The 13,173-nt window shown below is 34.0% G+C and overlaps 1 protein-coding gene across 1 annotated transcript in view; it reads left to right on the forward strand.

The window, feature by feature from the left end:
* LOC107868446 (kinesin-like protein KIN-10A) overlaps positions 1-11,324 on the forward strand; it is a gene marked incomplete in the record, with an annotated part of 19,730 nt that extends 8,406 nt beyond the window's left edge. Inside the window, 1 exon segment of the mRNA XM_047410511.1 lies at positions 11,230-11,324.
* Positions 11,325-13,173: the final 1,849 nt, after the last annotated feature.

Here is a 13,173-nt window from a genome sequence, read left to right on the forward strand (position 1 = left end):
ATACGACTGAATAAAGAAAAAACAACATTTCTCAATCTGTATAACTAACTCAAGCCCTTGAATCAAAAGGACTCATCACCTGCTGACTGGATGCCGCGAACTGACTCGATCTGAAGATGTACACAATACCTTGTACCTACATTCCAAGAAAATGTAGCCCACATACGAATATGTGGGTCAGTACCATGGAAACGTACCGAGCATATGGGGTGAAATGCATATATAAAATAATATCTTAATATCATCACCGTTTATAAAATTATGCATGCTAATATAAATGACTCACTTAGCTCGAATTAAAATCATCACAAGCATAAGAGAGTAAAATTTATCGGGTGAAACATGTAGTCATCATAATAAATCTCAATTCACTTCTATCTTGATTCCAAATCATCAAAGCAATCAAATCTCATAACAATTCTCTTTGGAATATATGTTCATTAAATCTTTCAAAAACAATGACTTTCTCAAACTCAGTCTTTCAAACAAATAAGTTTTCATCTCAGATAGAAGAATAAGCCTTTTCATATTAGATAGGAGAATACACACACACATTGGGAGATCTCATAACCGACATAAACCATGTGAGCCACATAGAGTCCAACGTACAACCCACGTTGGGGAGAGCCATCCTATCCTTGCCATCGGAGTAGGACTATAAGTATCAAATCCAAAAACTAGTGATCACTATATATAATCAGCCTCAATTCCGGCTCCTACGGGGGCACGTAGTTCTAGGAAAGTACCAACACAGCTATACCTTCCACTCGGTGCTAAAGACTACTCCTGGACTTAGCTCAGATCTTTTCAAAGAAAATCCACCACAAAATAATTCAGCAATTCACAACGGGAGCCATCATGCTACCCCTTTTTCATAATAAATCAAAATGTGGATTTCTTTTCTCATTCGAGTTCAAAAATAACTCTTTCAAGACCAAAAGGTCAAATCATTCAAATCTCAAGGTGTGAATAACACATTACTTTCACAAAAATCATAATTCTCAAATAGGGTTCAAAACCTATATATCAATACTTGAGCAAAATATTTCAAGATTCACACTTTATGTAGCAAACATGTATAATTCATATGAAAATCTGGTGATTCAACTTCAAACATGATATTAACATCAAAACTCAAGAAATTTATCTTCAAGACATCATAAAAATATAATAGTCTTTTGAACAAGAACGTAGGATAATAGTTTCTATCTAGGATAATAGTTTCTATCTCAAATTAGTATCAAGGCATGTAAAATCATATATCTTTGTAAACTAATACAAATTTTGAGCACAAGAACAAAAGGATGTTCTTGTTGAAAAAATCCACATACCTTAAACTTGAAGCTTTGAATGAACTCTTGACCTTGGGACTCTATTCGTGAAAATAATGAGTGTTTCTTGTAGCCCTCGGAATGGGGATTTCGAATCTCGAAGAATTATTGAAAACTCATGGTTGAATCTTGAGATATTTGAATTTTTAGGTTGAAACCCTAATGAATGTTCTTAGTGATTTTGAGAGAAAGTAAACTTATTTTGTTGTTATGGGAGTTTAATCCCGCGTTATAGACATATATAGGGGTGTTTTTAGCACTTGGAAGTGAGGTATGCGGTGCATTGCTTATCGCACACATTTAAGTATGCGCCGCATTGCTTATCGCACACATTGAAGTATGCGCCGCACTGCTTATCGCACATATTTAAGTACATGCTGCATTGCTTATCGCACACCTATTCCAGTAGCCATGTGCGATTGGTTAGGCGACGCACTCTACTTCGCAAAGCCATAACTCTTTTCTCGGGTGTCGAATTTTGATGAAATTGGTATCGTTGGAAAACTAATTCAATTATATACAATTTGATAGGTCTTAGGATGAAAAATTCTATGTATATTAAGCGATATACACATTTGAAGTTGATCCTTGTAGAATCGAATGTCAAACTTTGGATGAATCAATTGGTCTTAGCTCAACCTTGTTCTAGGTCATTGCTATAAACATTTTCCACCTCTAAACTACTCCATAGACTAGGATAATGATCATACAATTTTGTATTCACCTGAGAATCACTTGGTTTAGAGCTTAGACACGCAGGAACGATGGTTAGAATTGTAGCACGAAAATACGGGGTATTACATTATCTCCCCCTTGGGAACATTCGTCCTCGAATGTGGATAATTAACCTGAAACACAGAGGAATATTTGTCTTCAAGCTATCATGTGTAACTGATAGAACTGAATCAATGGATCTCAAGAATAATGAGCTACTGAACTGGTCTGCAAGTGCATGAATCCTCAAGAAAAATACGGGGTATTACATTATCTCCTCCTTGGGAACATTCATCCTCGAATGTGGATAATTAACCTGAAACACAGAGGAATATTAGTCTTCAAGCTATCATGTGTAACTGATAGAACTGAATCACTGGATCTCAAGAATAATGAGCTACTGAACTGGTCTGCAAGGACGTGAATCCTCAAGAAAAATAACTATATGGCTAAGATAGAAACGAGAGTGTCAACTTATGAGTAACCATTACTTTGCACTGGATCTGATCTCATGAGAAAGGATGAGAGGTTTATGACATGAAAACTCGGGGTATTACAACATCCTCCTCTTGGGATCGTTCGTCCCCGAATAATAATAATTTGATGAAAATACTAGGAAGAGACTGTGATACTACACAGGATACTTACGAATTGAATCATGACTTAATATCTGAAACTGAAACTGATGCATGAACTGAGCTGAATTCATAATTTAATTGGACACAAACACATTGCCTCTTGGAATGTACATACGTATAAGACTGCGGATAGTAAGACTAGCTGAAAATTAAGAATCTATAAGAGCTTATCTCCTTGCTTGCTAAACTAGATTACAGGCTATATGGATTGGATCATACTGACTACCCATACTCAAATGGAGTATTTCTTCAACACTTTTCTACGAAATTCTATTGACATTAGGGAGCAAAAAATTTTGGGCATACTCTGAACAAGACATTTGACTAAGGAATTACAACATTGATATAACTCTATAGCATGGAATATAATTATATAACTCATAAACTAGGATAGGATTGCTAGGCCATAGGCAACACAACTTCTTACTTTCAAGCTTAGCATCACTTCTCAAATTCTCTCTCAACTATACTATTCCCCTTAAATTCCATACTCATTTGATTCAAATTATAATTCTCATATTGGCACTGCGAAATTTTTCTACTGAGGTCTAAACTAAACTAAGTTCTCTCACCATGATCAAGCCTAACACTAAATCACAAGATACAACATGTCAAACCACAATACTAGTCTAAACCACAAGGTTCAATATTCTATATCTTCTTAGAGGTCACACCCTAATCATATCATCCCTTACCACTTTAATGACTAATTTAAAACTCTTGATATGGATTCACTAGTGCATATTGCATACATCATCTTACACCCAACATTACATTCAAGCCTATCATTAAAACCACATATAACTTTAAGAAAAATACACCTAAAGGCATACTCCACATATTCTCGAGATTAAGCCATAATTTCGTCATTCTAAGATATACAAATAAATGCTAAACTCACAAGAATAAACTAATTTCGAACTTACCAACTTCATTCTTGAACAACCCATCCATATGTCATCCTTAACTTTCTAGCTTCAATAATCATCATTAAAGACTTACACTCTCATTTGCAACCATACCTACATCTCTAATCACATAATCATAACCTACCAAGATCACACCTCTATTCTTATATTTTTTTTTCCAAACCATGAGAATAATAATCACACTAAAAAGGCTCAACATCTTCAATCGTAACTCTTTAACTTATCTATCAAGAACATCATAAATTATCTGACTAGCCTTTCTCCACCTAGCAACTCAACGTAACTACTAACCACACAATATGCAATAATCCTCAAAAAATAATGCAGCCCCATAGCACCTTGGGCACACCTCTACACCATACTTAATTACGAACACATGATCTTATACTCTTGCATACACTGTTCAGGCCTACTAGATCACCTCCATATAACTAGCATCAACAATCGAACCATCAATTGTTCCAACTTAATGTCTAGAGCTAAACATGATTTACAACCCAATCTCACACACAATTCTCACTTCAAAACTATAGAACATAGAATTAAGAAAAACTAGTACACAATGACAATCGATCATAATCATATGGCCTATCTTATTCATAATCCGTTAACACATACTCCTTCTTCACATCATTACTATTTACCCATCTTCACACCTAAATTACTTTCATAGCTCTATAAATTTCAACTAAACTTTCCCTTGCAATCTCATGAAAGCATAAATTAACTACAGTCACCCACCAAGTACTTTCATTAAAACCTATACTTTTCTGGCATAGCAAATACCATCAATAACTCTTTTCATACTTCAAGCAAACAACAATCCACCTTAACTAATAATCTCCTTCTCTAACTTCACTAAACTAACAAACAAGGGTATATCACTTCATTACTAATTCAATCATAAGAAAAAATTCAGCTATACATATTCAATAAATCGCCCTTACTACTATTCTTGCCACTACACTTCTAAACCCACAAGTTCAACTAACACAAGACTTTCAACTAAACGTTACTACTTCTGTCACTACACAGAAACCCACACTTTCAACTAACCTAGAACAACAAGATAAACAACAAGTTGCTAGTGAATCGAAATAGGCCTCACGCGGCTTCACTAGACTTTGGTTTTGTATTTTGAACAAGAAAATTAGATGAATAACAAAGCAACTATGCTAGTGAATCGAAATAGGCCTCACACGGCTTCACTAGACTTTGATTTTTCACATACATAATGATAACAAGATTACATAATACAAAAGATAGAAACTTGACACACAACATTCAACGATCTAAGAATACACGTTACTCTGTCTTAATTAAATAAATCATAAGAACGAGGGCACAACTTAAATTTGAAGGACTTATAACACACTAGAAGGCTCCTCTCTAGCCACTTTATGAAACTTCTGCAAGCAATTATAAAAGCATTATCTGGGGAGGAACTAGAACTTGCCGAACATGTTACTTCAAGAACATAGATAGAGAAGTATAGATTATCGTTATGGATTATGAGGAGAAATTCAAAAACACATCTAACTCAAGCTTTGTGTACGATTTCTACAGGCCTGATAAAGCACTTCAGTTTTCGGAACTCAAAAGTACTGACAGGATACTTTCTAGCTCTCTTACAATCCCACTGTTTCTGATACCTTGAAAATAAGGAAGAAATGGCCTGACTAAAGTAAGATGAGTATCTGTATAAGTTTCTTGGAGAACTTTTCGATAGCACGATTTAAGACTTGAGAGAATGAAGACATTTCCTAAATGCCCTGTAGCCTCTCGAAGAAAAGTACAGACGTCTCCGTACCGTTCTGCAAGACTCTACTAGACACAGATTCATAGACACCCTAGGACACTTGAACTCTGTGCTCTGATACCAAGTTTGTAACGCCCTGAAATCGGGTCCCAAGACGTCACACAGTGCTTAGAATCACAAGTGACCCCAAGATAACCCTTCTACTGGCATAACTCATAAGCAACTGAACAAAAAGTATAAATCTATACAAGTCTGTGGAAAATAACTCTTTTCTGAATATGATAGATACAAAACTAAATTTAGAAGATTACAACTCTGCTTTTACAACCAAAACTGAAACGGAATACATCAACTTTTACTGACTATCTATGAAGCCTCTACTAGTACTGACTGTAGGTAGCCGGGTCATGACTCCCGACTAACCCAACTCAATACGACTAAATAAAGAGAATACAACACTTCTCGAACTGTATAACTAACTCAAGCCCTTGAATCAAAAGGACTCATCACCTGCTGACTGGATACCGCGAACTGATTGGATCTGAAGATGTACACTATACCTTGTACCTACATTCCAAGAAAATGTAGCCCACATACGATATGTGGGTCAGTACCATGGAAATGTACCAAGCATATGGGGGTGCAATGCATATATAAAATAGTATCTTAATATCATCACAGTTTATAAAATTATGCATGCTAATATAAATGACTCACTTAGCTCGAATTAAAATCATCATAATCATAAGAGAGTAAAATATATCGGGTGAAACATGTGAGTCATCATAATAAATCTCAATTCACTTTCATCTCGATTTCAAATCATCAAAGCAATCAAATCTCATAACAATTCTCTTTGAAATATATGTTCATTAAATCTTTCGAAAACAATGACTTTCTCAAACTCAGTCTTTCAAATAAATATGTTTTCATCTCAGATAGAAGAATAAGACATTTCATATTAGATATGAGAATACACACACACACATTGGGAGATCTCAAAATCGACATAAACCATGTGAGCCACATAGAGTCCAACGTACAACCCACGTTGGGGAGAGCCGTCCTATCCTTGCCATCGGAGTAGGACTATAAGTATAAAATCCAAAAACTAGTGAGCACTATATATAATCAGCCTCAATTCCGGCTCCTATGGGGGCACGTAGTTCTAGGGAAGTACCAACACAGCTATACCTCTCACTCGATGCTAAAGACTACTCCCAGACTTAGCTCAGATCTTTTCAAAGAAAATTCACCATAAAATAATTCCGCAATTCACAACGGGAGCCATCATGCTACCCCTTTTTCATAATAAATTAAAATATGGATTTCTTTTCTCATTCGAGTTCAAAAATAACTCTTTCAAGACCAAAAGGTCAAATCATTCAAATCTCAAGGTGTGAATAACACATTACTTTCACAAAAATCATAATTCTCAAATAGGGTTCAAAACCTATATATCAATACTTGAGCAAAATATTTCAAGATTCACACTTTATGTAGCAAACATGTATAATTCACATGAAAATCTAGAGATTCAACTGCAAACATGATATTAACATCAAAACTCAAGAAATTTATCCTCAAGACATCATAAAAATATAATAGTCTTTTGAACAAGAACGTAGGATAATAGTTTCTATCTCAAATTCGTATCAAAGCATGTAAAATCATATATCTTTGTAAAATAATACAAATTTTGGGCACTAGAACGAAAGGATGTTCTTGTTGAAAACCCCACATACCTTAAACTTGAAGCTTTGAATGAACTCTTGACCTTGGGACTCTATTCGTGAAAATAATGAGTGTTTCTTGTAGCCCTCGGAATGGGAATTCCGAATCTCGAAGAATTATTGAAAACTCATGGTTGAATCTTGAGACATTTGAATTTTTAGGTTGAAACCCTAATGAATGTTCTTGGTGATTTTGAGAGAAAGTAAACTTATTTTGTTGTTATGGGAGTTTAATCCTATGTTATAGACATATATAGGGGTGTTTTTGGCACTTGGAAGTGAGGTATGCGGCGCATTGCTTATCGCACACATTTAAGTATGCGCCGCATTGCTTATCGCACACATTTAAGAATGCGCTGCATTGATTATCGCACACATTTAAGTATGCACCGCATTGCTTATCGCACACCTATTTCAGTAGCCATGTGCGATTGGTTAGGCGACGCACTCTACTTCGTAAAGCCATAACTCCTTTCTCGGGTGTCAGATTTTGATGAAATTGGTATCGTTGGAATGCTAATTCAATTATATACAATTTGATAGGTCTTAGGATGAAAAATTCTATGTATATTAAGAGATATACACGTGTTAAGTTGACCCTTGTAGAATCGAATGTCAAACTTTGGATGAATCAATTGGTCTTAGTTCAACCTTGTTCTAGGTCATTGCTATAAACATTTTCCACCTCTAAACTACTCCATAGACTAGGATAATGATCATGCAATTTTGTATTCACGTGAGAATCACTTGGATTAGAGCTTAGACATGCAGGAACGACGGTTAGAATTCTAGCATGAAAATATAGGGTATTACATTATCTCCTCCTTGGGAACATTCGTCCTCAAATGTGGATAATTAACCTGAAACACAAAGGAATATTAGTCTTCAAGCTATCATGTGTAACTGATAGAACTAAATCACTAGATCTCAAGAATAATGAGCTACTGAACTGTCTGCAAGTGCATGAATCCTCAAGAAAAATAACTATATGGCTAAGATAGAAACGATAGTGTCAACTTATGAGTAACCATTACTTTGCACTGGATCTGATCTCATGAGAAAGGATGAGAGGTTTATGACATGAAAACTCGAGGTATTACAACATCCTCCTCTTGGGATCGTTCGTCCCCGAATGATAATAATTTGATGAAAATACTAGGAAGAGACTGTGATACTACACAGGATACTTACGAACTGAATCATGACTTAATATCTGAAACTGAAACTGATGCATGAACTGAGTTGAATTCATAATTTAATTGGACACAAACACATTGCCTCTTGGAATGAACATACGTATAAGACTGTGGATAGTAAGACTAGCTGGAAAATTAAGAATCTATAAGAGCTTATCTCCTTGCTTGCTAAACTAGATTACAGGCTATATGGATTGGATCATACTGACTACCCATACTCAAATGGAGTATTTCTTCAGCACTTTTCTACGAAATTCTATTGACATTAGGGAGCAAAGAATTTTGGGCATACTCTGAACAAGACATTTGACTAAGGAATTAAAACATTGATATAACTCTATAGCATGGAATATAATTATATAACTCATAAACTAGGATAGGATTGCTAGGCCGCAGGCAACACAACTTCTTGCTTTTAAGCTAAGCATTACTTCTCAAATTCTCTCTCAACTATACTATTCCCCTTAAATACCATACTCATTTGATTCAAATTATAATTCTCATATTGGCACTGCGAAATCTTTCTACTGAGTTCTAAATTAAACAAAGTTCTCTCACCATGATCAAGTCTAACACTAAATCACAAGATACAACATGCCAAACCACAATACTAGTCTAAACCACAAGGTTCAATATTCTATACCTTCTTAGAGCTCACACCCTAATCATATCATCCCTTACCACTTTAATGACTAATTTAAAACTCTTGATATGGATTCACTAGTGTATATTGCATACATCATCTTACACCCAACATGACATTCAAGTCTATCATTAAAACCACATATAACTTTAAGGAAAATACACCTAAAGGCGTACTCCACATATTCTCGAGATTAAGCCATAATTTCATCATTCTAAGATATACAAATAAATGCTAAACTCACAAGAATAAACTAATTTTGAACTTACCAACTTCATTCTTGAAAAACCCATCCATATGTCATCCTTAACTTTCTAGCTTCAATAATCATCATTAAAGACTTACACTCTCATTTGCAACCATACCTACATCTCTAATCACATAATCATAGCCCACATACGAATGTGGGTCAGTACCATGAAAATGTACCGAGTATAAAATAATATCTTAATATCATCACAGTTTATAAAATTATGCATGCTGATATAAATGACTCGCTTAGCTCGAATTAAAATAATCAAAATCATAAGAGAGTAAAATATATCGAGTGAAACATGTTAGTCATCATAAAAAATCTTAATTCACTTCCATCTCGATTCCAAATCATCAAAGCAATCAAATTTCATAACAATTCTCTTTGGAATATATGTTCATTAAAGCTTTCAAAAACAATGACTTTCTCAAACTCAGTCTTTCAAACAAATATGTTTTCATCTCAAATAGAAGAATAAGACATTTCATATTAGATAGGAGAATACACACACATGAAGGTTGAAAATGTATATTAATATGTGACTTGTTTTGCTCCACTGAAGTATAAACATGAAGGTTGAACATGTATATTTTGTAATCATATGCTAAAATATGTGAATTGTTTTGCTCTACTGGAGTATAAACATGAAGGTTGAACATGTATATTTTGTAATCATATGCTAAATTATGTGACTTGTTTTGCTCTACTGCAGTATAAACATGAAGGTTGAACATGTATATTTTGTAATCATATGCTAAAATATATGACTTGTTTTGTTGTACTGGAGTATAAACATGAAGGTTGAACATGTATATTTTGTAATCATATGCTAAAATATGTGACTTGTTTTGCTCTACTTGAGTATAAACATGAAGGTTGAACATATATATTTTGTGATCATATGCTAAAATATGTGAATTATTTTGCTCTACTGGAGTGTATAAACATGAAGGTTGAACATGTATATTTTGCGATCATAAGCTAAAATATGTGACTTGTTTCGCTATACTGAAGTGTATAGACATGAAGGTTGAACATGTATATTTTGCGATCATATGCTAAAATATGCGACTTGTTTTGCTCCACTAGAGTACAAACATGAAGGTTGAACATGTATATTTTGTGATCATATGCTAAAATATATGACTTGTTTTGCTCTACTGGAGTATAAAGATGAAGGTTGAACATGTATATTTTATAACCATATGCTAAAATACGTGACTTGTTTTGTTCTACTGGAGTATAAATATGAAGATTGAATATGTATATTTCGTGATCATATGCTAAAATACATGAAACATGAAGGTTGAACATGTATATTTTGTAATCATATGCTAAAATATGTGACTTGTTTTGCTCTACTGGAGTGTATATACATGAAGGTTGAACATGTATATTTTGCGATCATATGCTAAAATATATGACTTGTTCTGATCTACTGGAGTATAAACATAAAGGTTAAACATGCATATTTTGTAATCATATGCTAAAATACATATATGACTCATATGCTAAAATATATGACTTGTTTTGCTCTACTGAAATATAAACATGAAGGTTGAACATCTATATTTTGCAATCATATGCTAAAATATATGACTTGTTTTGCTCTACTGGAGTGTATAAATATGAAGGTTGAACATGTATTTTACTATCATATGCTAAAATATGTGACTTATTTTGCTCTACTGAAGTATAAACATGAAGGTTGAACATGTATATTTTGTAATAATATGCTAAAATATGTGACTTGTTTTGCTATGCTGGAGTATAAACATGAAGGTTGAACATGGATATTTTGTAATCATATGCTAAAATATATGACTTGTTTTGCTCTACTGGAGTGTATAAACATGAAGGTTGAACATGTATATTTTGCGATCATATGCTAAAATATGTGACTTATTTTGATCTACTGGAGTATAAACATGAAGGTTGAACATGTATATATTTTGTAATCATATGCTAAAATATGTGACTTGTTTTGCTCTACTGGAGCATAAACATGAAGGTTGAACATGTATATTTTAGACTCATATGCTAAAATATGTGACTTGTTTTTCTCTACTGGAGTATAAACATGAAGGTTGAACATGTATATTTTGTAATCATATGCGAAAATATGTGACTTGTTTTGCTCTACTGGAGTATAAACATGAAGGTTGAACATATATATATTTTGTGATCATATGCTAAAATATATGACTTGTTTGGCTCTACTGGCGTATAAACATGAAGGTTGAACATGTATATTTTGTAATCATATGCTAATTTATGTGACTTGTTTGTCTCCACTGGAGTACAAACATGGAGGTTCAACATGTATATTTTGTGATCATAAGCTGAAATATGTGACTTGTTTTGCTCCACTGGAGTATAAACATGAAGGTTGAACATGTATATTTTGTAATCATATGCTAAAATATAAGACTTGTTTTGCTCTACTGGAGTGCATAAACATGAAGGTTGAACATGTATATTTTGCAATCATATGCTAAAATATATGACTTGTTTTGCTCTACCGGAGTGTATAAACATGAAGGTTGAACATGTATATTTTGCGATCATATGGTAAAATATGTGACTTGTTTTGCTTCACTGGAGTACAAACATGAAGGTTGAACATGTACATTTTGTGAACATATGCTAAAATATATGACTTGTTTTGCTCTACTGGAGTATAAACATGAAGGTTGAACATGTATATTTTGTAATCATATGCTAAAATATATGACTTGTTTTGCTCTGCTGGAGTATAAACGTGAAGATTGAACATGGATATTTTGTAATCATATGCTAAAATATATGAGTTGTTTTGCTCTACTGGAGTATAAACGTGAAGGTTGAACATGTATATTTGGTAATCATATGCTAAAATATGTAATTTGTTTTGCTCTACTGGAGTATAAACGTGAAGGTTGAACATGTATATTTTGTAATCATATGCTAAAATATATGACTTGTTTTGCTCCACCGGAGTTATGAACATGTATATTTTGTAATCATATGCTAAAATATATGACTTGTTTTGCTCCACCGGAGTACAAACATGAAGGTTGAACATGTATATTTAGTAATCAAATTCTAAAATATGCTAAAACATGTATATTTCTCTACCCAGTATATTCCCACCAAGTCGGAATGTTAGTCTCTAATATTCAGACGGTTTACGCCATCCTAGCATTACCATAAACCCCCTTCTAGTGAACAACTTGTCAATTGTACAATTCATTCTAGTGAACAATCTGTCACTTGCACAATTATTTAATATTTTGAATTAATAATTGTATAGAGATTTTACGTTTTCGGTGATCTATGCCTCATTTGTAATGGTGACCATTTGAAAATCAATTTAGTTTAATTTTTATCATTTTGTAATATGTTAAATCTATTAGTATTATTTTATCATTGAGTGACTCCAAGCTTCTAACTCTTCACTTTCTTCCCTACCTTAGTTCCCAAACAAAAACTGCCCCATCGACAACCCAAAATCGCGCTGAATGTTCACATCTCCACCTTTGGTTGCCATCTCTATACAACAATCACCTCTCTACTCAGGGGCGGAGCCAGCATGTGTAATGGATGGGGGTTCACCGAACCCCAACAACAACAACATACCTAGTATATTCCCACCAAGTGGGGTCTGGGGAGGGTAAGTGTAAGCAGTCCATACCACTACCTCAGATAGAGACGTCGTTTCCGACAGACCCCTGGCTCAAAATCAAACAATCTAGATAAGGAATTGCAAAAGAACCGTTCACCGAACCCCCTTGGGCGGAAAATTATACTATTTATACATTACTAAAATCATATTATATGTATATATAATAGATGTCGAGCTCCTTTCGATAATTTTTTCTTCAAATTTTGAACCCCCTTCGTGAAAATCCTGGCTCCGCCTCTGTTTACTCTCCAACATATTAAGTGGCCCAATAGAGTTAGCTTGGTTCACAACAGTATTCACTTACTTTCCTTAG

This window comes from Capsicum annuum, chromosome 4 (genome assembly GCF_002878395.1).
Source record: "Capsicum annuum cultivar UCD-10X-F1 chromosome 4, UCD10Xv1.1, whole genome shotgun sequence".
In the NCBI taxonomy this organism is placed as follows: Eukaryota; Viridiplantae; Streptophyta; class Magnoliopsida; order Solanales; family Solanaceae; genus Capsicum; species Capsicum annuum.